Source organism: Lactuca serriola, chromosome 1 (assembly GCF_051521515.1).
Source record: "Lactuca serriola cultivar US96UC23 chromosome 1, Lser_US96UC23_V15, whole genome shotgun sequence".
Taxonomy (NCBI): domain Eukaryota; kingdom Viridiplantae; phylum Streptophyta; class Magnoliopsida; order Asterales; family Asteraceae; genus Lactuca; species Lactuca serriola.
In genome coordinates, this window is record NC_136408.1 from 140,431,228 (window position 1) to 140,456,814 (window position 25,587).

The following is a 25,587-nucleotide window of genomic DNA, read 5'->3' on the forward strand; positions in this document are numbered from 1 at the left end:
TACACCCATAGTATTCATAAGCTAAAGGAGTGAGGTACGTCTTTCTTACTGAGATCAGTCCATCATTTCTCCATGTAATGACTTACTTCTCTACCCTCGTAGTAAGAAAGAACCCATTGAAAACATTACCCTCGGAGATACTTTTCGCAAAATTCTCTGAGCATGAGTTTTGGAATTAAAGAGTCAAATTTCCTGAGGCACACTATTAGTGATGTGGAAATTCTTGAGTACTCTGGCAAATTATCCAAAATCGTGTGAAATTTGTCGGCACCGTAGTCACCTACAGAAAATTCACCAAATCCTAGGTCTTACAGACCTACCATCATAGACCATTCAGAACTCCTCGCAAATTACGGAAACCCCTTTCGACTTTGACCCATCAAGGGGCGGTCCTTGACTGGGAAGTTAAGCGAGAGAAAGAACCTTTGGAATTCCAAGTGAGAGACCAAATTCTTTAGGAAACCTCACTCTGGGAACGGCTTAATATGCTTTGTAAAGCGTGGAAAGCTAAATCCAATGTAGTTAGGACCTCTGAGATTCTTCCCATAATCGGTCCTACTTCTCACAAACTAGACCTACCCCCGCGAACTCAGTAACGTACATTTTACCCTTCGCATCTTGAACTTGAAGCAGTACCTATCCATTAGGACTTTCGTAAGCCCTCTCGACGAGATCGAGATTTACGAGATCCTCGCCTTCGTATTAGAACCGTAGTGATCCTCGACCAAGTGTTCAAGCGGACGAAGCAACGCCGTCGCCCGTTAGTGAAGGTTCGTTGGGATACCAACCGAGAACCCGATTTCACTTGGGAACACGAAAACCAATCGATTAGGAAATTCACCTAACGACTGGATCACTTCTACCTACTTCCTTGCCTAAATTCTAATTTCGGGATGAAATTCCCTTTAACAGGGGGATGATGTGACAACTCGAAATTTCGATTCTGAACAAACCATATCAAGCCAATAGAAGTTAGAACAGTTACATAGACATTCCAGACTTTGGGTATAAGTTTGAGAAATTCAGGTTTAACACTTAAGAAGATATCAGGAGAGTGGATGCCCTAGGGTTTTGTGCAACACTATTATTCCAACACTCTATTATATTAGAGATCATTTCGGGAATAAAATATTTTCTGCCAAAAATCTCAGAACTATATATAGAATTCTGAACCAATTTCATTCATTATTCACATTTTCAACTAGAGAAAACCCATTTTCTCTCTCACAGATCTTCGGTTTTTCATCCCAAATCGTGAGTACCTCTCTCTAGTAGTGTTATATAGCTCTTAATGTGTTTATAACATATATTAGATAGCTAAACAACTAGATTTAGGAGTTTACTCACCATGGTGTTCTTGGGCTGTAAACTCCCGGAATGATGCCTATCCTTTCCCCCGTGATATGTTACTACCTTAGGCTTGTATATAGGTGTAATTGGGACAAGAAAACAACAAAGAAACACCAAAGTATGGGTGTTCACGGCCCAAGAAGAACTTGGACCGTGAACTCCAAAAACATGGACCAAAGAGTGCTTTTGGCACTCCTAAAGTCTTGGACAATTGCCTAGGTTTACTCCTACATAAATCAAGGACTTTAAAACATCAAAAACCCCCTCTCAAAGAGAGATTACGGCCCTAATGTTGTGCTTGGGCCGTAAACATGAAAGAAGAGCACCAATGTGTGCCTAAAGCCTTCATTAGACTTAGATAAATGTATGGAACCTATCCTACATGTGCATGAGACTTGAAAGCATCAAAAACACCCTTCCATAAGAGTTTACGGCGGTAAACTCAAATGGAATTGGCCTTGGGGCCGTAAACTCCTCAAAGGAGTGTGTCTATGCGCTAAACCCTTCCATGAATTAATCCACCAAGTTGGAATGATTCAAGGGATCATTTAGAACCTCAAAAAAACAAAGGACATTAAACCTAGGAGTTCACGGCCGTAAACTCAAGAGTTTATGACGGTAAACTCCTTGTGTGATGTTTATGAGAGAGTAAACTCATGTATAGGGTCCTTTCGAACCCTAAACCCAATTGCCTTGTCCCACAACAACTTAGATGCAATCCTTAGGGCTTATAACACTTATATAAAGTGTTTATTAGGTTCTAGGTTTCTTAACATTTTCAATTAGTAATTTAAGACTAATCGGTTACATATATGTGTGATTATATGTTCATTAGGATCATAGTGTGTGTACAAGTTCTCACTTGACACCTAACAATCCTACACCGTCCAGTTCATCCAAACCACCATCTACAGGTGAGTTCATACCCCTAAATCAATGTTTTAAATGATTTTAAATGCTTTAATGGGGGAAGAATACAAGTATAAAACAGCATGTTATTAAATCATTCATATGTATTTTATAACTGTGTTTTCATTCAACAGATTTCACATTCTATAAAATGTGATGCATGAAATGGTTTTCTATCTTAAAGATACTTTGTTATCAAATGTATTACTTTTGAAATGTTTATTAAAATGACATCAAGTCATTGTTAATTATTGTTCAAAACTCTTAGATATCTTACAAAACCATTACTTTTACCTTCTTGAACAAAACTATACTTATACACTTATGTTCATATTAATGTTTTGAGATTATAGTTTTCATCCTTCATTTAGTTTCCCACACTCTTGTGTAGCAAGGGTGTATAAACCTACTTGAACAATCAATTACCTTTCAGTTAACTATCATAGGGATAGTTAGAAGAGATAAAACATTATTCCTATTACAAGGAATCACACAAGAGTCAGTTCATTCATGAGTCTATACCAGTACATTACATGATACATGAGTACACTTACATATGCTTACATGATACGTGAGTACATTTACCTAGGCTTAAATGATACATGAGTACGTTTACATAGATACATTTATCTGAATACGCTTACATGAATACCATACATGAGTATTGTTACATAGATACATTATCCAGTATTCACTTACCTGGATACTTGTACCTAGAGTTACGATGAAGATTTATTCGTACTTTCTGTGTAAATTATCCTGTCTATCCCAGTACCCCGGATAACTACGCGGGACTAACCATTCTGAATCCCAACTGATTAGCACCAGTGGTTGATGACCATCTACGGAGGTCTACGGTTAATACTTATACTAGGTAGATCGATTACGGGACTAACCCTTCCTTCCCCCTGCTGCTACAGAGGATAAGTGGACAAGCTTTGGATGTTCATGAGGTTATACATTTCACTTATTGCGATGTTGTGTTAGTCCTAGTACCCAAGGATAACACTTACATTAGTACTTTTTCCTGTTTACTTTATTTTGTGATACATTCACATAAACGATGAGTTAGACAAATTACTGTTTGTAATAGTCAAAAAGGAGGAAAAACTATCATTTTCATAACAGAACATTCAGGTCTTGGTAGAAGACTATCATATTCTTTTCCTAATTTACTTTATTTTGTGATACATTCACATAAACGATGAGTTAGACTAAGTACTGTTTGTAATAGTCAAAAAGAAGGAAAAACTATCATTTTCATAGTAAAACATTCGGGTCTTCGTAGAAGACTACATTTTATACTAGTAGGAAATAAGGGATTTTCTAGGGTTTTCAAACTTATATCAATTGTTTCATTTAAAGATTTACAAGACATTCATAATAGTTTTCCAAAACAAGTCAATGACACTTAAATACTTATGAATTCACCAGCTTTAGGCTGATACTCGCTTTCAAAATAACTTGTATTCTCTGGTCACCAGTTAGACAGGTACGATGGCTAGGCTTTGAGAAGACGGAGCACAAACAAGACTCGTCTTATTTTGATTATTCATTTTATTGTTGTACATAATGAAAGAACACACATGTATTAAAACTTTACTGTTAATACAATGGATGATGTGGTTGCTTGTTTACTACTTTACACTGTTATGATACTTCACATGACGTCCTCCACCCCGGAACGTTTCCGCCGTTCTTGGTTTTGGGGTGTGACAAAGAGCGAGACTCCATGTAAGAGCCGCCAAAAGGGTAAGCCCCATGATGGTTCCTCTTCTAGTGGAACCAAAGCTGGTTCAGTCAAACCCTCTTCTGACCCCAAAGAAGTAGAGTGCTACTACTGCCACAAGAAGGGCCACTAGAAACGAAGCTGCCCTAAGTATCTGCAAGACATAAAGGATGGGAAGATAAATTTCACCTTTGCAGGTACGTATTCTATTAAATTTAACAACTCATCACTTGCTACTTCATGGGATCTTGACACAGAGTCGGAGGTGGAACATGGGAAGATAACCTTGATTATGGGAAATAGAAGATCGTCGCCTGTGACCAGAGTCGGAGTCTCTTCTTTAGTGTTGAGTAATGGGTTAGGGTTGGATTTAAATAATTGTTGCTATTCACCAGATATGGCAAGAAAAATCAGTTCATTTCATGGATTGTTTAGACAAGGTTTCAGATACTCGGTTGATAATAGTAATGGTTCTATTAATGTTTATTTCAATGGTGACTTTTATTTCAATGCATTACCTTGTAATGGGATTTATGAATATATGTTGGTTGTTGATAATTTAGGAAATGATGCGTTGAATATTGATTCGTCTAATAGTATAGAAAAAGCATGTTTGTGGCATTGTTGCCTTGGCCATGTCAACAAGAAACGCATAGCCAAACTCCAAAAGGATGGAGTGTTGGAGTCATTTGACCTTAGGGACGATGACGTGTGTGAATCTTGTTTACTTGGTAAGATGACCAAGTCACCCTTTACTGGCACTTGTGAAGGGGGTGGGGGTCTATTGGATCTCATACACACCGATGTGTGTGGGCCCTTTAGATGCACCACAAGGTATGTTTTCCGCTTCTACGTGACTTTTACGGATGATTATTGCAGATATGGATATATCTACTTAATCAAGCATAAGTCAGAAACCTTTAAAAAGTTCAAAGAGTTTAATAATGAAGTGGAGAATTAGATGGGCAGGAAAATCAAGATGCTTCGGTCAAAATGAAGAGGAGAGTACCTAGGTCTTGAGTTTCACGACTATCTAAAGGAATGCGGAATTGTTTCGCGATTGAAACCTTCGAGAATGCCACAGTTGAATGGTGTGGCTGACAGACGTAATCGGACCTTGTGAGACATGATTTTTTCTATGATGAGTTGGGCTTTGTTGCTGATAGCTTTCTGGGGGTATGCTTTAGAGACTGCCACCCATATCCTTAACTTAGTTCCCACCAAGAAGGTTACCAAGACACCTCACGAGAAGTGGACAGGGAAAGCTCCCTCGTTGGCACATATCAAGGTTTGGGTTTGCGAGGCTTTCATAAGACGAGAGACTCATGACAAGCTCGAACCTCATAGTGAGAAGTGTTATTTCATCGGCTATCCACAGAAGTCTTTTGGCTATCTCTTCTATAGACCGAGTGACAATGTTGTCTTCGTTGCTAGAAGAGGAGTTTTCCGACAAAGGGAACTGATAAGTCAAGAGGACAGTGGGAGACAAATTGATCTTGAAGAGATTCAAGAGCAAAGAGATGAAGGAACCTCTAACACTGGCACTCAACCCGAGGAGGAAACTCCTATTGAGCCAATTGACGAGTCCTTACCTCTTAGACGTTCCAGTAGGGTTAGTGTTCAACCCCAATTTTATGTTTTTCATATTACTGCTGAAGGGGATACATTTATTAGTTATGAAACACTGATAAATTTGGACGGACCTAGCAGTTACAAGGAAGCCATGGCAGGCCCGGAGTGTGCTAAATGGAAAGAGGCAATGGACAGTGAGATTTAGTCCATGTACGACAACCATGTTCGGAATTTGGTTGAAAACGTACCAAGTCGTAAGACAGTCGGGTGCAAGTGGATCTTCAAGAAGAAGACGGGCATGGATGGGAAAGTGCACACTTATAAAGCACGATTGGTTGCGAAGGGCATTACTCAAACTCTTGGAGTTGACTATGATGAGACCTTCTCACCAGTTGCTAAAATGAAGTCTATTAGGGTAATGCTTGCAATAGCTGCATTTCATGATTATGAAATCTGGCAGATGGACATGAAAACCGCTTTCCTTAATGGGAAGTTGGATGAGGATGTGTATATGAATCATCCAGAGGGTTTTATAGATGCGACGCATCCCAATAGAGTGTGCAAGCTTGAGAAATCCATTTCTTGATTAAAACAAGCGTCTCGCAGGTGGAATCTTTGTTTTGACGAGAAGGTCAAAGAGTTTGTTTTTTTACAAAGCGAAGATGAGTCATGTGTATATGTCAAAGCCAGTGGGAGTATAGTAAGCTTCCTCGTATTGTATGTCGATAACATACTACTCATCGGAAACGATGTCCCAACCTTGCAGGAGGTCAAGTCCTGGGTTGGGAAATGTTTCGCTATGAAGGACCTCGGAGAGGCTGCTTATATTCTGGGAATAAGGATTGTAAGAAACATGGAAAAGAGACCGATAGGACTTAGTCAGGATACATACTTGGATAAGGTACTAAAGTGTTGTAATATGGAAAATTCAAAGAAATGAGAGTTGCCAATCCAAAGAAATACTAAGCTGAGTAAGAACCAGAGCCTAAGTACAGAGGCAGAGATAGTTGATATGAGCTGAGTACCGTACGCTTCTGCAGTCAGCTCTATCATGTACGCTATGACATGTACTCGCCCTGTGTGACCTTCGCTTTAAGCATGGTTAGCAGATATCAAGGGAACCATGGTAGAGCTCATTGGATTGTAGTTAAGAATATTCTTAAGTACCTACGAAGGACCAAGGAATGGTTTCTAGTCCTTGTGGGAGTGATGACTTAAGGGTACGAGGGTACAGTGACGCTAGTTTTCAGACGGATCGGGATAATTACCGATCGCAGTCGGGCTGGGTCTTTACCCGAAATAGAGGAGCAGTAACTTGGAAAAGTTCCAAGCAAGAGACCGTAGTTGATTCAACGTGCGAGTCTGAGTACATTGTGGCAAGTGAAGCGTCAAAGGAGGCAATATGGTTGAAGAACTTCATTGGAGATCTTGGAGTTATGCCATCCATAAAAGAGCCAATGGAAATTTTATATGATAATGAAGGAGTGGTTGCCTTAACCAAGGAACCAACACATATCAACAGAAAATACCACTTTATTATACATTGAGTAGAAGAGGGACTCCACATTGTGAAGAGGGTATCCTCAGAAGAAAACCCAGCAGATCCCCTTATAAGAGCTACGATTGCTGATCGGATCCTGAAGTCATATATGCGATATAGTTACTAGACTTATCCAAGTGGGAGACTGTTGGATTAGTGTCTAAGTCCGTAACTATATTTGGTATGTACTTGACCCAGTTGTGCATGGTCCTTTTAGGTTGCCTTCACCAAAGCAACTTGACAAGGTAATTTGAGGAGAGAGAGAGAGGATATTGTGGTTTATTAATATATTATATGAACAATATATTAAAGGAGAAATCATATTTATTTAATTAGTATTACTCATAAATTAATTAGGCATTAATTTGGTGATTAAAGAGATTAATTAAATAAAGGGGCATAAACTGTCAAATGTGTGATAGTTAAGTTTTGGGCTAGGAAACCTAATGGACTAAGGGGGAATGAAATTATGATGAGGGATCATCATATTTTCGTCCAAGGGCCTTATTCCAGAAGGTTCCTTGGGCTACTTGGTGGCTAAGTGTCACACCCCCGAACCTGAACGGCGGAAACGTTCGGGGGCGGATGACTTCATGTGGTAACGTAACAAATGAATACATAGTAAAGAAAGCAATACAACCATCATATATATAATTGAAAGTTTACATTTGTCAAAAGTTACATGTTCAAAACTCAATTACAATATGATGTCAAAATACGAGATTAAACTGGCGCCGCAGCATCCCTTCATCAAAAGCGAAATGAATACCTGAAATTACTGATTTCCTGGGACATACAAGTAATTTTGAAAGAGTAGATCAGCATTTAAGCTGGTGAATTTCATAAGTATTTAAGTGACAATGTTTGAATGAAATGAAATGTTTTATCCTTGTTTGTTTGTGTTTAGAAAATCCTATATTTTCTACTAGTATAAAAGTAGCCTTCACTCAAGACCAATGTTTGTTTCCAAAATGTATGTAAGTGTAAAATAACCAATATGTTTGAAAACCTCGTAAATCAATGTGTTTTTAATACCCCTTGTGAGTTTTATAACCATACTATTGACTCGGAATGCCTATACACAACGTTCTTCAGGCGTTGGAATGTTATGACGTTTGTCACCCCAAACGGTGGACTGCAGCTAACAGTCAGGGCGCGGGTTGTCAAGCCCGTATAGATCTATACACAAACACCATGCTCCCCCTCCAAGGGATTCTGGTATATAATACAAGACTTGAAATGTGTACTCGAACGTACATGAAGTTAGTGTCTCACAAATCCGTGGTATAAAAACAGATCTACTTGTTAAAATGTTATGTTTATTCTTGTATACGAAAGTAAACTTCTTGAAATGTATGTTTCTAGTATATAAGAGTTAGAAATCTGTTCGTAAAACTATACCTATTATAGTTTTCAAAAAGTGTGTCTTGTTTGTTTAGAAATACTTAGAAAAAGAATCACTTGTTTATGAAAGCATAGATTTTTGGTGTAGAGTCTAAGATAGACAAGAATAATCTAAGAACAGTTTAGTTTATACATGCATTACAACAACTTTATATTTTAAAAGATAGAATGCTATTGTAACATATGTTATATATATATATATATATATATATATATATATATATATATATATATATATATATATATATAAAAGTTCCTTAAAGGTTTATAAATCGCATGTGATTTGAAATTATAACAGCATATAAAAGAGTTTCATTATGTAACACACGATAATACTCGGGTGTTTTACTTGTAATCCCCCCCTTGAAAGCATATAAAAGTATTTAGAGTAATTAAAACGGTTGATTAAGGGGTATAAAACTCACTTGAAAGTTTTGGAGATAGCGAGATGGAAAACCGGGCAGAGTTTCGTCTCGGGAAATGGATTTTCCTCGGGATTCTCGGGAATCTCGGGAGTAAAATCGACCTTCGGGACTTGAGCCAAAAAGACCAGAGCTTCGGGTTTGAACGGACACGAAAAACGAGGCAAAGTAGAGAGAGAGAGGAGAGAAATGAGCCCTTTCTTTGGAAACCCTCGCATCCTATTTATAGTAAGGCTGGTCTACCTCGGTACGCGGGGCGTACGCTCGTACGCAGCGCGTACGCGTACGTCATGCATGACCAAAGCCTCGACTGCCTCGGCTTCGGATGGGACGGGTTGCTGGGTACACGGGTCGGATGGGACGGCGGGTCGGACGGGTCGGGGCTTCGGACGGGTCGAACGGGTCGGTTTCTTCGGATAGTGCGACGTGGACGATCAGAGGCCAATCCTCTCGGTTACGCGGGGCGTACAGGAGTACGCAGCGCGTATCTCGGATGAGGACGCTGACTCCCCTTCTGATAATATCCAAATTTTGATTAAAATAAATAATTAATTTATTTAATAAACTTCAAAAATTCATATCTTCTTCATACGAAATCCGTTTTTGATGGTCTTTATCACCTAGAGTAGGTGAGACTACGCTCTACAACTTTCGTTTAGACTCCGTCGGCAAATTCCGAAATTATTTTTTTATTATTTATTAAAAACCCAACGTGTTTAAGGAATTTCTTTGAAAATTCATAACTTCTTTATCTGATGTCGGTTTTTGCCAGACTTTTTACCGCTGGAATACTAATGTCGAGACCTTCGATTCTCGTTTAGGTCATTCCGGCCAAAAGTCGCTCGATTTCTAATTCGGGTTTTTAGCCGTCTGTTGCTAAGCCGAACTTCGAAAAATCATAATTTCGCTATATGAAGTCGGATTTGGGCGTTCTTTTCACGTACGATCATGGTTCAAAGACATTTAATCATAGAAGGAAATTAAATAAAACTTATTTGTACATTTTATTATGAAAGTAAATTTTATTACTCAGAAGTGGTTACAATACTTGACCCATTTTGGTCGTTACAAAGAGTTGAAATATCGGGTTGTCACATCATCCCCCCGTTAGAGAGAATTTCGTCCCGAAATTTAAAGTAGTAAAGATACTAGTGAACATGAAAGACATGAGGGTACTTTTGTTTCATCTGATCTTCGCGTTCCCATGTGAATTCAGGTCCCCGCTTGGCGTTCCAGCGAACCTTCACGATGGGTATGCGACTTTGTTTTGTTTGCTTGACCTCTCGGTCCATGATTTCTACTGGTTCTTCCACAAAGTTGAGGCTCTCGTTGATCTCGATCTCGTCGAGTGGAATAACAAGAGTCTCGTCAGACAGACACCTTTTCAAGTTTGAGACGTGGAAGGTTGGATGGATGTTACTAAGTTCGCGCGGTAGGTTAAGCTTGTAAGCCACAGGGCCGATTCTGGCAAGAATCTCGAAAGGCCCTATGTATCTTGGATTTAGTTTCCCACGCTTTCCAAATTGTATTAAACCCTTCCACGGTGAGACCTTTAATAAGACGTGGTCTCCTACCTGGAATTCCAAAGGTTTCCTCCTTTGGTCAGCGTAGCTTTTCTGTCGGTCTCTTGAGGCTTTCAATCGTTCACGAATCTGAACGATCTTCTCTGTCGTTTCACGTATGATCTCCGGACCGGTGAGAGTGCTTTCAGGAACTCTTCCTCTAGCTAACTGGGTATCGTCAACTTCAGTCCAGCACAGAGGGGATCTGCACTTTCGACCATAGAGGGCTTCAAACGGAGCAGCCTTTATGCTTGTATGATAACTATTGTTGTATGAAAATTCGACAAGGGGTAAATGAATATCCCATGCCTTTCCAAATTCAATCACGCAGGCTCTCAGCATATCTTCTAAAGTTTGTATTGTTCTCTCACTTTGTCCGTCCGTCTGTGGGTGGTAGGCTGTACTCATGTCTAGCCTAGTTCCCAAGGAACTTTGTAGTGACTGCCAGAATCTTGAAGTGAATCTACTATCTCGATCGGAGATAATGGATATCGGAACACCATGCAGTCGCACTACTTCCCTTAAGTAAGTTCTTGTAAGCTTCTCCATTTTGTCAGTCTCCTTGATGGATAAGAAATGTGCGGATTTGGTCAATCTGTCGACAATGACCCATATGGTATCGAGTCCACTTGTCGTCTTGGGTAACTTGGTTATGAAGTCCATAGTAATCCGCTCCCATTTCCATTCTGGTATCTCTGGTTGTTGTAGTAATCCTGACGGTTTCTGATACTCGACCTTAACCTTAGCGCAAGTAAGACATTTACTCACGAAGGTAGCAATTTCTGCTTTCATGTTAGGCCACCAGTACAGTTTCTTAAGATCCAGATACATTTTATCTGAACCCGGGTGAACGGAATATCTTGAGTTGTGAGCCTCGGTCATGACTACGTTTCTGAAACCACCATGTTTTGGGGTCCAGATTCGGTCCATGAGATAGTAGGCTCCGCCACCTTTGACTTCTAGATTCTTCTCCATTCCTCGCAGGGATTCACCCGCCACATTTTCAAGTTGCAAGGCTTCCATTTGTGCTTCCTTAATTTGTGTGGATAGGTGGGAATGGATAGTCATGGTCAGAGATTTGACCCTCCGACCAGTGTATTCCTTTCGACTGAGGGCGTCGGCTACTACGTTGGCCTTGCCAGGATGATAACGAATTTCGCATTCGTAGTCATTCAGTAACTCGACCCATCGTCGTTGTCGCATGTTGAGTTCCTTCTGATCGAAAATGTGTTGAAGGCTCTTGTGATCGGTGAAAATAGTACTCTTTGTTCCGTATAAGTAGTGCCTCCAGATCTTCAGAGCAAATACCATTGCTCCTAACTCGAGGTCGTGTGTCGTATAGTTCACTTCGTGTGTCTTAAGCTGTCGGGAGGCATAAGCGATAACCTTCCCTCTCTGCATAAGAACACAACCAAGTCCTTGATTTGACGCATCGCAATACACTACGAAGTCTTCTATCCCTTCGGGGAGGGATAGTATCAGTGCGGTGCACAAGGCCTGCTTTAGTGTCTGGAATGCCTTCTCTTGTTTCGCTTCCCAGTCAAAGGCCACACCTTTCTGGGTTAATGAAGTAAGAGGTTTCGCAATGCTCGAAAAGTTCTTTATGAATCTGCGATAGTAGCCAGCTAGACCTAGAAATTGACGAATTTCTGTAGGTGTCTTTGGTGCCGACCAGTTCTCAATAGCCTTAATTTTGGAGGGGTCCACGTGTATACCTTTTTCGCTAACAACGTGACCTAAAAATTCGACTCTTCAAATCCAAAATTCGCATTTAGAGAACTTCGCATAGAGTTTCTCCGTTCGCAGTGTTTCTAGGACTTTTCGTAGGTGTTGACTATGCTCTTCCTCACTTCGAGAGTAGATAAGTATATCATCGATAAAGACGATGACGAACTGATCCAAGTAAGGGCGGCATACCCAATTCATTAGGTCCATAAATACTGCTGGTGCATTGGTTAATCCGAACGGCATCACCACGAATTCGTAGTGTCCATAACGAGTTCGGAAGGCTGTCTTTGGAATGTCCCCTTCTAGAACTCATAATTGGTGATATCCGGATCGCAGGTCTATTTTGGAGAAGTAGTTCGCCCCTTGAAGTTGATCGAATAGGTCGTCAATACGGGGTAGAGGATAGCGGTTCTTGACAGTAAGTTTCTTCAGCTCTCTGTAGTCGATGCACATACGGAACGATCCGTCTTTCTTCTTTACAAACAAGACCGGTGCTCCCCAAGGTGAGAAACTTGGTCTTATGAATCCTTTGTGAAGGAGTTCATTAAGTTGACTGGAAAGTTCCTGCATCTCTGCTGGTGCAAGACGATAAGGCGACTTCGCTACTGGGGTAGCTCCTGGAATTAAGTCGATTCTGAACTCGACTTGGCGTTGCGGTGGTAATCCTGGTAGTTCTTCTGGAAAGATATCGGGAAAGTCGCGTACTACCGAGATGCTCTTGATGTCCTTCAGTTCTTGGCTCGTATCAACGATGTGCGCTAGGAATGCTCGACAATCCTTCCGCAAGCACTTTCGAGCTTGGATGCACGAAATGATGCGAAGGTTTGTACTAGATTTGTCGCCGTAGATAACTAGTGTTTCGTTGTTAGGAAGATTAAGACGGACTGCTTTCTCAAAGCACATGATGTCGGTGCGAAGAAGACTCAACCAATCCATGCCGACTATGACGTCGAAACTTTTAATTTGGACCGGCATGAGATTGATTGGGAAAGAATGGCCGTCTAAAGTTAACGTACAGCCCATGTATATGCAATTAGTGTTTTCGGTTTTTCCATTGGCCATCTCTACAGTGAATGATTTTTCCAACTTGCTAGGTTTATGTTTAAGTAAATGAATAAAGTTTTGACTCACGAAGCTTCTCTCCGCTCCACTATCGAATAATATGCATGCGTATGAATTATCGAGAAGGAACGTACCAGCAACTATAGTTGGGTCAGCTACAGCTTCGTCGTGGCCTATCGCCAAGACTCGTCCCACACCTCCGGTGCCTGCTGCCTTAGGACAGTTCCTCTTGTAGTGGCCCACCTCGCCACAACCATAGCAAGTCTGCCCCACACCCACACCGGGAACTTGAGTGATAGGTTTTGCAGGGTCCTTGCAGAAACGGGCTGTGTGTCCTTTCCTGCTGCAGTTGGCGCACTGCATATCTCGACAAGGTCCATGGTGGTGGTAATTTCATTTGGTGCATTTTGGGAGGTTACCTATATAAGGCTTTGTTGGGTAGGTATTTGTAGGGGCTGTAGCAGGTACAGTGGCAGCATTTACCGAAACCAGTTGTTTCTTTGCGGATTCTTGGGAAGACCCACCCTTCCCTTTAATCCACGCTCTCTTCCTGCCATGTTTGTTGTTGTTGTTGTTGTTGTCGTTGTTGTAGTTGTTGTTGTTGTTTCCTTTCTGTGGTGCTGGTGCAGAAGTGGTTGAGTTCTGATGACCTTCGTAGTCAATCAGAGATTGTGCCAGTTCCTTAGCACTTTCAAACGTGTCAGGTTTTGAAGCTAATACGCTTGATCGCATTTGGGGCATCAGTCCCCAAATGTACCTTTCTATTTTCTTGCTCTCGGGAGCAATCATATCTGGACAAAGGATTGCCAGCTCGCAGAATCTGTTGGTATAAGTAGCGATGTCGGTACCAACCATTCCGAGAGTCCCTAGCTCGTGTTCAAGCTTTTGAATCTCTCCCCGTGGGCAGTATTCTCTCATTATCATGGCTTTCAGGCTCTCCCAGCTTATGGAGTTTGCCACGATCAGGGTAAGTACTTTAACGTGGCCATTCCACCAAGTTAAAGCTTTATCAAGAAGGGTGAAAGTTGCAAATTTGACCTTGCTGTGCTCGGGACAGGAGCAGATTTCAAAGACTGCCTCCGTCCTTTCAATCCACTGCCTCAGGGCCATCACACCACCAGTTCCATAAAACATTCGGGGCTTGGCATTAGTGAAGTCCTTATAGGTGCATTCTCGAGGTGGTCCATGACTATCACCATGGTTGGATAGGTGTGTGCCAGATCCCGAGCCATTAGTACTCGAGTTATTGATCTGCGACATGGCAGCTGCCACCGCTGCGGTGACTGCTGCTTGAAACATTACAGCATCAAATTGGGGTGGTGGAGGTGGTGGTACAGGTGCTTCCTCACCGTTGTTTCGCCTTGGATTCCTACGCGGAGGCATCCTTCAACTATAGGTTGAAAAGACAAGGATAAGAATTTCATAGAATAGAAAATGTATGTGTCTCATGAACTAAATCGCCATAGTTCAACAACAGATTATAGTATGAGTCTTAAAATAGAAGAATGAAAGTTATTTGTAAGACTGAAGGTATGAAACAAGTATTTGGTTTTCCACAGACCATTCAAGGTTTGAACGAAATACTCCACATAGTAGTAATAGTGTCACTTATATTAATATAAAAGTTGTTACAATGATAATGAAAATTTGACCCCTATAAGGGTCTCCGATTACAAAGTTCGAGAAATTTAAAGACTTTTAGCCGAGGTCCTAATTTATAACAAAATTTGAGTCCTTGACAAGCACTACTTGCGTCGAAGGTTGCGCTTGGAGCTTGACTCCGCATCTGATTGCTTTGACTCCATTAGACGCCTATCGAAAGCGGCTTGTTGTTCCCTTAGTTCGGCGAGGGCTGCAATCATTTGCGCTTGAAACGCTTCGGCTTGGAACTGAGCGTTGTCTTGCATCTTGTCCAGCCTACGGATGTCAGAAGTGTGAACCTGCACTTCCACGTTGATATCCCGGAGTCGACTAGCTTGTACTCCAGACTGATAGGACTGATTGGCTAACTTACCCACCATTACCGGGAGTGCTCGATCAGCCGAACCTCCGCCGCGGACATCATAGAAGTCCCGGCACATGCCGTAGGGAGGACGTAGGTTTTGCTGTTGGCTCCAATGGTGGAGGTGACTTCCCCAGACCGGATTCGGTCCTTGAAAGTTCCTTACGAAGACGGGAGGTTGAATGGGTGGTGGATCGATAACTTCCGGCTCTGAGTCGGTACCGGAGTCATCACCCACTTCTATGGGTTCCTCGTCCTCTTCGGGATCATCTTCGATCCATCCTCCGTTGCCTTGGTTGGGAAAGTAGGGGTCGCCAGGGTGGTGAAATCCAGCCATTTGACTGTACGAGAAATAGGGTTATAAGAATTGAATAAAGTCGGAACATGTAAAACATGTAAGTTAAACTAGTTTAGATAGCACATACTCCTATAGTATTTAAATTCTTTTGTTTGATTCTTGTAATGGTTTGGTAAGGTTTGACTTGTTGCTTACTACGATCATTCCTCGATATACGTTGGTCCAATCTTGGGCAAATATAGTTGATCACGCTATCTTTGTCCAAAATCTGATTACATATATCGAGTCTCAATCGTAGTGTCAACTTGTCTAAATACTTGTATAGTTGTATAACATGAAAATAGTTTGTGGTATGCATGTAATTGTACTTAAATGAACTATCAATTTAAGTTGAACGAAATGCTGCTTAAGTGTAAAAAAGAAAATTTGTTTTGTCAGAGAGTATTAGTCCCTTAAGCATTTATAGTTTGTATATCTTATGTGGTTCGATATACTTAGTTCACTATAAACATTGCTCTGATACCAATCTGTCACACCCCCGAACCTGAACGGTGGAAACGTTTGGGGGCGGATGACTTCATGTGGTAACGTAACAAATGAATGCATAGTAAAGAAAGCAATACAACCATCATATATATAATTGAAAGTTTACATTTGCCAAAAGTTACATGTTCGAAACTCAATTACAATATGATGTCAAAATACGAGATTAAACTGGCGCCGCAGCATCCCTTCATCAAAAGCGAAATGAACACCTGAAATTACTGATTTCCTGGGACATACAAGTAATTTTGAAAGAGTAGATCAGCATTTAAGCTGGTGAATTTCATAAGTATTTAAGTGACAATGTTTGAATGAAATGAAATGTTTTATCCTTGTTTGTTTGTGTTTAGAAAATCCTATATTTTCTACTAGTATAAAAGTAGCCTTCACTCAAGACCAATGTTTGTTTCCAAAATGTATGTAAGTGTAAAATAACCAATATGTTTGAAAACCTCGTAAATCAATGTGTTTTTAATACCCCTTGTGAGTTTTATAACCATACTATTGACTCGGAATGCCTATACACAACGTTCTTCAGGCGTTGGAATGTTATGACGTTTGTCACCCCAAACGGTGGACTGCAGCTAACAGTCAGGGCGCGGGTTGTCAAGCCCGTATAGATCTATACACAAACACCATGCTCCCCCTCCAAGGGATTCTGGTATATAATACAGGACTTGAAATGTGTACTCGAACGTACATGAAGTTAGTGTCTCACAAATCCGTGGTATAAAAACAGATCTACTTGTTAAAATGTTACGTTTATTCTTGTATACGAAAGTAAACTTCTTGAAATGTATGTTTCTAGTATATAAGAGTTAGAAATTTGTTCGTAAAACTATACCTATTATAGTTTTCAAAAAGTGTGTCTTGTTTGTTTAGAAATACTTAGAAAAAGAATCACTTGTTTATGAAAGCATAGATTTTTGGTGTAGAGTCTAAGATAGACAAGAATAATCTAAGAACAGTTTAGTTTATACATGCATTACAACAACTTTATATTTTAAAAGATAGAATGCTATTGTAACATATGTTATATATATATAAAAGTTCCTTAAAGGTTTATAAATCGCATGTGATTTGAAATTATAACAGCATATAAAAGAGTTTCATTATGTAACACACGATAATACTCGGGTGTTTTACTTGTAATCCCCCCCCCCCTTGAAAGCATATAAAAGTATTTAGAGTAATTAAAACGGTTGATTAAGGGGTATGAAACTCACTTGAAAGTTTTGGAGATAGCGAGATGGAAAACCGGGCAGAGTTTCGTCTCGGGAAACGGATTTTCCTTGGGATTCTCAGGAATCTCGGGAGTAAAATCGACCTTCGGGACTTGAGCCAAAAAGACCAGAGCTTCGGGTTTGAACGGACACGGAAAACGAGGCAAAGTAGAGAGAGAGAGAGAGAGAGAAATGAGCCCTTTCTTTGGAAACCCTCGCATCCTATTTATAGTAAGGCTGGTCTGCCTCGGTACGCGGGGCGTACGCTCGTACGCAGCGCGTACGCGTACGTCATGCATGACCGAAGCCTCGACTGCCTCAGCTTCGGATGGGACGGGTTGCTGGGTACGCGGGTCGGATGGGACGGCGGGTCGGATGGGACGGCGGGTCGGACGGGTCGGGGCTTCGGACGGGTCGGACGGGTCGGTTTCTTCGGATAGTGCGACGTGGACGATCAGAGGCCAATCCTCTCGGTTACGCGGGGCGTACAGGAGTACGCAGCGCGTACCTCGGATGAGGACGCTGACTCCCCTTCGGATAATATCCAAATTTTGATTAAAATAAATACTTAATTTATTTAATAAACTTCAAAAATTCATATCTTCTTCATACGAAATCCGTTTTTGATGGTCTTTATAACCTAGCGTAGGTGAGACTACGCTCTACAACTTTCGTTTAGACTCCGTCGGCAAATTCCGAAATTATTTTTTTATTATTTATTAAAAACCCAACGTGTTTAAGGAATTTCTTTGAAAATTCATAACTTCTTTATCTGATGTCGGTTTTTGCCAGACTTTTTACCGCTGGAATACTAATGTCGAGACCTTCGATTCTCGTTTAGGTCATTCCGGCCAAAAGTCGCTCGATTTCCGATTCGGGTTTTTAGCTGTCTGTTGCTAAGCCGAACTTCGAAAAATCATAATTTCGCTATATGAAGTCGGATTTGGGCGTTCTTTTCACGTACGATCATGGTTCAAAGACATTTAATCATAGAAGGAAATTAAATAAAACTTATTTGTACATTTTATTATGAAAGTAAATTTTATTACTCAGAAGTGGTTACAATACTTGACCCATTTTGGTTGTTACAAAGAGTTGAAATATCGGTTTGTCACACTAAGTTGTCCATTAGGGTTTAGACTGAACCCTAGCAGCCTACACTATAAATTAGACCCCAAGGCTTCAATTTTCGGCCACTCGCTTCCAAGAGAAACCCTAGGGCTGAAAATTAGCATCCTTCCTCCTCTCTAAATGTTTCCTTCTTGCTTGTGGTGTTTGAGACTCATAAGAGGAGTTACAATTGTGACTCTAGGCTCAAGAAAAGAAGATTCAAGCCACTATTTGAAGAGGTAAACATCTAGATCTGATGTAATTAGCTAATTTCGAAATTATGTATGCTAGACTAGGTTTTGCAGTTTTAGATTCATTGCATGTACAATAGAGAAACCTAGATCCAAGTATTAGGGTTTGTATGAGCACATAGGATTGTTCTTATGCATAAAACCCATCAATATCCACTTCTAGTCCATTTTCCGTCTTAATGCCCTATGCATTTGGAAAATTCAGAACACATAAAATATTATAGCATGTGCAATCGACCCTATACCTGAAGCATATGGGATACGATCCATAATGTCTAACATAAAGACGTGATACTTTACCAGTCTCTTTCTATAATATTTCCATACATAGAATTTCCTTATTTCAAATCTTTTCAACATAACATCCATATATATTTTTGACTAAACTTGATTAAAAACTCAATCTAAGCTTTTAGAATTGAAATGAAGTATGAATTCCTCTCCCTTAATTATTGCAAAACAACTTTTCAAACCCTGCAACTTTGCGATTTGAAACTTTTTGTTTTCTATAATTAACATTGCTAACTTGCAACACTTACCATAATAATTATTCTCCCACTAGCTCAATAATTATTATCTTATTAGCGTAACACTTATGCTCCCACTAGCTTTCACATGTACCCAGAAATCAGTTGGACATCTAGAAATCAATACTTATTAACTTTCATTACCAAAGTTCAGATTTCTGATACGAGATGTTTTTATAAGACTTTATCTAGGCCCCTCAACATCATACACCTTTCCTTAGATAGCTCACAGGTGTGTCTAAACAATTTTAGAACTGACAACAATAAGTCTCAAAATGTTTAGACCTTTTTCCGCTTCTCACAATTCAAACTTTGAAGAGGGATGTCGTAATCATAATCGAATTTGAGAATGCAAATATCACAATTGCTAACTATTTAAAATCTACGTAGTGAAACCGTTTCCTCAAAATCATTTTCATAAATTGGAGAGAAACCTTATGACACTTAGATTTCATGGTATATGTGTTCCTATCCATGTGAATTTGTCATAACCATAATCACAAGACAAGGTTAGCGACAAATCCAAACACATATGGATTGAACTTGTTCAATCTTAATTTCTTGCCACCTGGTAGCTCAAGGACCTACCATTGCTTCCAAGTTGTTATGCAAACAATTGAGAACTCATAGAAATCATATGCATAGTCAAATTTAACTTGAATGGCCACAGAAACAAGAATATGTCAAAACAATAGGTTCTAAACCTCAAGTCGTGTAGTAGCGTTTAACAATCGGTTTACTCTTCAATAATTCTTGAAACTTTTCAAGATCTTTTAGACTCCCACTGACCTCTTGACATATAAGATACACTTGTCAAGAAATATTCCTTGAAAAACAAATATTCAAGAGTTAGTGTGGTTTCTTATCAAGACAAACACTTCTGACAATTGGTCTTAGTCGGTCTTTGTTTCATCCAAAACATCACAACTTATCAATTTCAAATGTACAAGAGTATAAAACATTTTACTATACACTTGATAAGTGTTATAAACCTTTCTTAAGATTATGTCACTCAAGTTACAATCTTGGAGTGTGAATCTAAGACTTGATTTTTGAACGAAGTATGATTCGCCTTTTGATTTAAACATTTCAATAATTAACGATTCCTCTTTTTACCCATGCAAATGCACTAAGATGTCCTTAGAGAATCAATCGTGATATGGTTTCATAATCACTAAGATAATCATAAGCGACACATTGAAACTTTTCCAATGGTTTAGAATTACATTTAATATTGTAAGTATAATCATATTTACTAAACTTTAGTAAATCATAACGAATAGTCTTATCGTTCTTTATGGTCGACTTGATCAGCACATACCCGATCGCTTTGTCCTTCACTTGAATCACATACACATGTGATCAAGGAATTAGTCTTAATTTCCCAAATACGAAGGTTCTCATTCATCACACAGTAAAAGTTGCATGATTCCAAGTTTTTATCCAACTGAAACTTGGGTGATGAGAATCTTTCCTTATTTGGTAAATTTTGACACTTCCACAAATGAAAGAATCAAATCCATATTGCTAACAATACAAACATATGGACATCAGTTTTCACAAATCCATTGCAAGGAAACTTTAAAATAAAATAAAATCAAAAATTTTCTTTTATTTATATAATTGCGGAAAAAACTTTTACTTACAATGCAATTACAAATGAAAACTATGTTACTATATATTTCTAAGCAATATATCATAACTACTAAACAGCAGCTCAAAATCCGATCTTCAAACCATACGATCAAAATCCATCTCTCAGCAATCAGATTCAGCATGCTCTTACTTTTAAGCTTCCTTCCTTTTTCATGATCCTACAAAATATCTAAATGCAACCTTGTCACATCATGTATTAAGAATCAACAATTAGGAACTTAATAGAGTTCGATAGTGGGCTTACCTGAAGTATAGTCAAACTTATTGACTTTACCTTCTCTTAGATCCTCAAGGTAGTCAAGGCAACTTCACTTCCAATGTCCTTTCAAATGGCAGTAGAAACAAGTGGACTCTTTGGCATTTGCACATGGAACTATCTCAGAACTGGCTTTTCTCTTATGGTCAAATCTTTTAATTATAGCCAATTCCCTTCTCATAGGAGATGGGATCTTTTCTGGATTATCTATGTCATTTCCTATGTCCATGGCAACTTGGCAAGTAGATCCTCCATTCAAATTTGCTTGACCATTGCGCCAAATTCTTGTTGATTCAGCATCAATAAGCAAATATGCAAAATCGATAAGGGTTATCTTATGGTCTGAAATATAGTAGTCCTTAAGGAAACCGCTATATGACTCAGGAAGTGATTGAAGAACTGATGTGTGTGAAACGAACTAGTTTTAATCCTACTAACTTAGACACAAAACAAACACACGAAAGGCAGTGTACCTATCGATTAGTAATATAGTTCAAGCAAGTAGGGTATCGAACACAGAGAACGGTAAACAATTAAAATAAATGCTAATATTATCTTAATAAAGCAAGTAATAGAAAGGGGGTTTCTCTAGTTTTGCAAGACTAGAAACTTACCAACTAATATTTAGACTACTTAACTAAAAACCAGATAAGAAAAGATTCAACTAAATTCAATAACGAAGGGAACTTCTATTTAGTTCAACTCAATTGATCCTATGGTTGATATTATGGTACTAGTGCAATGGATTAATTCTTCTATTGGCTACCGATTCAAGTGATTAGATTCACGTTCGCTGCACTAATCCTTAGAGAACAAAGTAACTCAAACAGTGGCCAATTGTCTAATTTAATTGATTTCACTAAGTTATTTATTCGGATTAATTTAGACTTGTAATGGTTAACTAATTTGGTCCTTTAGTTAACCTCTTGTTGATGGTCATCACACAAGCTCACACATGAATTTACCTATTTTCCTTACTAAATCTAGTTTCACATTCGCTAATCCTAGTCATATAATAAAGTGTTCACATAAATCATATGAGGTAAACAATTAATAGATGTTAATGCAGCTTAATTATCTTCCTATTAACAAAAAAATAGTTATCATTCACACATAAGTTTCTTTAACAAACTAAAATCAACAAAATCACCAATATTAAATCAATCCTACCAAAAAATGAAACCATAATCACAAAATCATCTATCCTAAACAGAAGTTATGAGTTTTTAGCTCATATCTACAGCAAATAACAATGTGAAAACATAATCTAATGATTGAAACATGTTTTATGCAAAAGATTAAGATAAAAGTAGTGTGTTATTGCCTTTGATCTTCTTCCAAATTGATATCTAAGTTGAAATCTCGCAAACCACAGCTTCTAAGAACCCTTCTGGCCTCCAAAAATCGTCCTAAACTTCCCCCATTAGTTAGGGTTCGAATGAGAAGCGTTTCTATATATATATATATATATATATATATATATATATATATATATATTCTGAAAACAGCGGCTACTCGGCGAGTCCAGCGACCTACTCGGCGAGTCAATCACTTAAAATCCCATGTGCGGCAAAGCAAAGTCAAGAATCGCGAAACTTCTGACCAACTCGTCGAGTTGATGACCTACTCGTCGAGTCCATTTGGAATCATCATTTTCTCAAAACACGAAAGTCGTCCGAAATTTTGTCTAGTTTTCAGAACATTTTGAATCTCGTCAATCGGACTTATGGTTCATGAGATATGTCCAAAACACTGACGAGGGGTCAAGCTGTCCAACAACATACTTCATTCTTCAAAATCCAAGATCCAAGCCTCCAATCACTAGTTCCGCTTCCTTTTCCATCCGAGCATGTCTTTGTTGCTGAAAATGAAATATCTAAGCTAATTAAGCACCTTTGGTTCATTATTTGAGATAAAATTAACATACAGTATTAAGATCATGCATGATTCTTATGACTAAATATGTCCATATCAAAATACCCCACACTTGACTTTTGCTTGCCCCCAAGCAAAACTGAATTTTAACATACTAATACCACATAAGATAATCCCAATCGAACCCAACGATAATGCCAAGACCGCAACGCACGCATTTGTGTCTAAAGTTTTTCCTAAGAAACCCCCATACTCTAAATACTCACAATCCTCATAAACATTCGCCCACTTTTTCCGAACAATGCTCATTTTATGCATCCCTCCTAATCCATCCGCAGAAAACCTCCTAAGCTCAAGGTATTTTTGGTTGAGCAACCCAAGCATACATAATCTAGACAATTACAATTTATGATACCACTATGGAGCTCTTTTGGAATTCTTCACTTCTTTGACATTTGATCTTCAATTTTTGGGTATCTTCAACTTTTGAATTTCTTAAAAAATTTGATCTTTTGATCTTCACTTTGATTGCTCCAAAATTCTTACAACTTTTCTTGTAATTCTCTCTCTTTTTTTTACATGTAACTCACTTTTTTTTCACTCAAAACCTACATGCTTAAGTAAGGACGCTCAACTTCAACCTTTATTGATTAAAGATAAATATTTTCCTGGATACATTTCTGGTACACGATGTTAAACATGTTGCGTTCCTCAAACTAAGTGAGGTTGTGTTTTTGTCCCATGATTTCACTAGAATAAGGGAGGCCACAAATGCATCATAAAGTATATTGGCTCAACTAAACATTTGGGTCTTCATAGAATCATCAAATATAATACTAGCATGATCCCTAATTGCTTTACCAAAATTTTCTAAATTAATCCTAGCAAATTTTATGAAAAATTTTAAAATTTAACTAGTGTAACCAACCAACCCCTACCCCACACTTAATTTATGCAATGTCCCCATTTCATATCATGCATGATAAAGAACAATAAAAATAAAGAGAGAATTGGAACAAACTCCCCTGGGATAGTAGTGGCGAGGTTGATATCTCTTCTCTTCAACTCCATCTTCAATTGACTTTAGACATGGGAATAGCTCATCCATGCCTCGGGTGTCAAATCCCGTGTGGTACAGTCTTTATAAAAGCTCCAAATATAAGGGAAAAACTCTTGGAAATGCTTGGAAAATGATCTTCAAAGAATAGAACCAATACCCATATCAAATGTCATCAAATCTTCATCTCAAAAGTAAGAAGAATGAGCGACTCGTCGAGTAAGTATGTAGACTCGCCGAGTTGTAGCTTGACTGGCAGAAAAGTCGCTAACTTTCACATGGACTCGTCGAGTCCATAAGATGCACTCGGCGAGTAGACCGCTGTGTGACAAAAATTTTATTCTGCCCAAGTCTGTTTCTGACATATGGGGGTTATATAAACTAATAATTTCCGTCATTTTTCTTTAGGTAATAAATACTCTATATCCCTTCTATCAATTGGACTCATATCTAGACTCAAAACTTCGTTTCCTCTCTCGCCTAGACTCGATTTCTCGCTTCGTTTAGCCTTGACTCTAGACCCTCACATGCAATCCTAAGCTTCAACCTGAAAATATCAAAACAACGCACAAGTAATAGAAAAACGAAAAGAAACATTAAAATTAAAATCCTAAATTACCCTAACAAACTAGAAGTTTAAAAAGAAAAAGAAATGCAAACTCTAATGACGGGTTGCCTCCCGCAAGCGCTTCTTTTTGTGCGAGTCTTTAGCTGGACTCCCAACTTAATAAACTTCCAATAAAATCAATGCCAATCCATCCGTTGCATTGAATATTTTCCTTGGACCAAATTGTAAAATTTGGCTCTTTGCATCAAAAATTGGCCAAACGATCTTGAATTCATAAAACCCAAGAATATTGACAAGCGTTGGAACCGGTTGGATACTAATCATAAATGGATCGCGATTTAGAACTTTCTCCAAAGTTGGGATCGTCACCCCATGCTTCGAAACACAATCCGAAAATACAGGGGGCCATGTCATGGTAATGGTCAAACCACGGGTTGGTTCCTGCAATTCAATTTGTTTTTGTTCTTCATCCGACCTCTCTACTGGCAACCTTTCCAGCTCCTCCAAATCTCTTTCTAGATTAAATTCTTCATCTTGTAACTTTAGCTCTTGTGACTCATATTGTTCTTGACCGTTACACAAGATGTTATCTAACCATCTATCAAATTTCTTCAAATCTTCATCCGATCCACACTCCTCATCTTCTTGCTCAATTTCTTGTACTACTTCCTCAAGAAAAGCATCAAAAGCATCGAGATTTGGAAAATACATAATAAATAAATAAAAATAAAAATTAAACTAAATATACAAAATAAAAATATATGATAACAATTAGCAAATAAAATTAACTATTTAGAACCATTCCCCAGCAACGGCGCCAAAAACTTGATGTGTGTGAAACGAACTAGTTTTAATCCTACTAACTTAGACACAAAATAAACACACGAAAGGCAGTGTACCTATCGATTAGTAATATAGTTCAAGCAAGTAGGGTATCGAACAC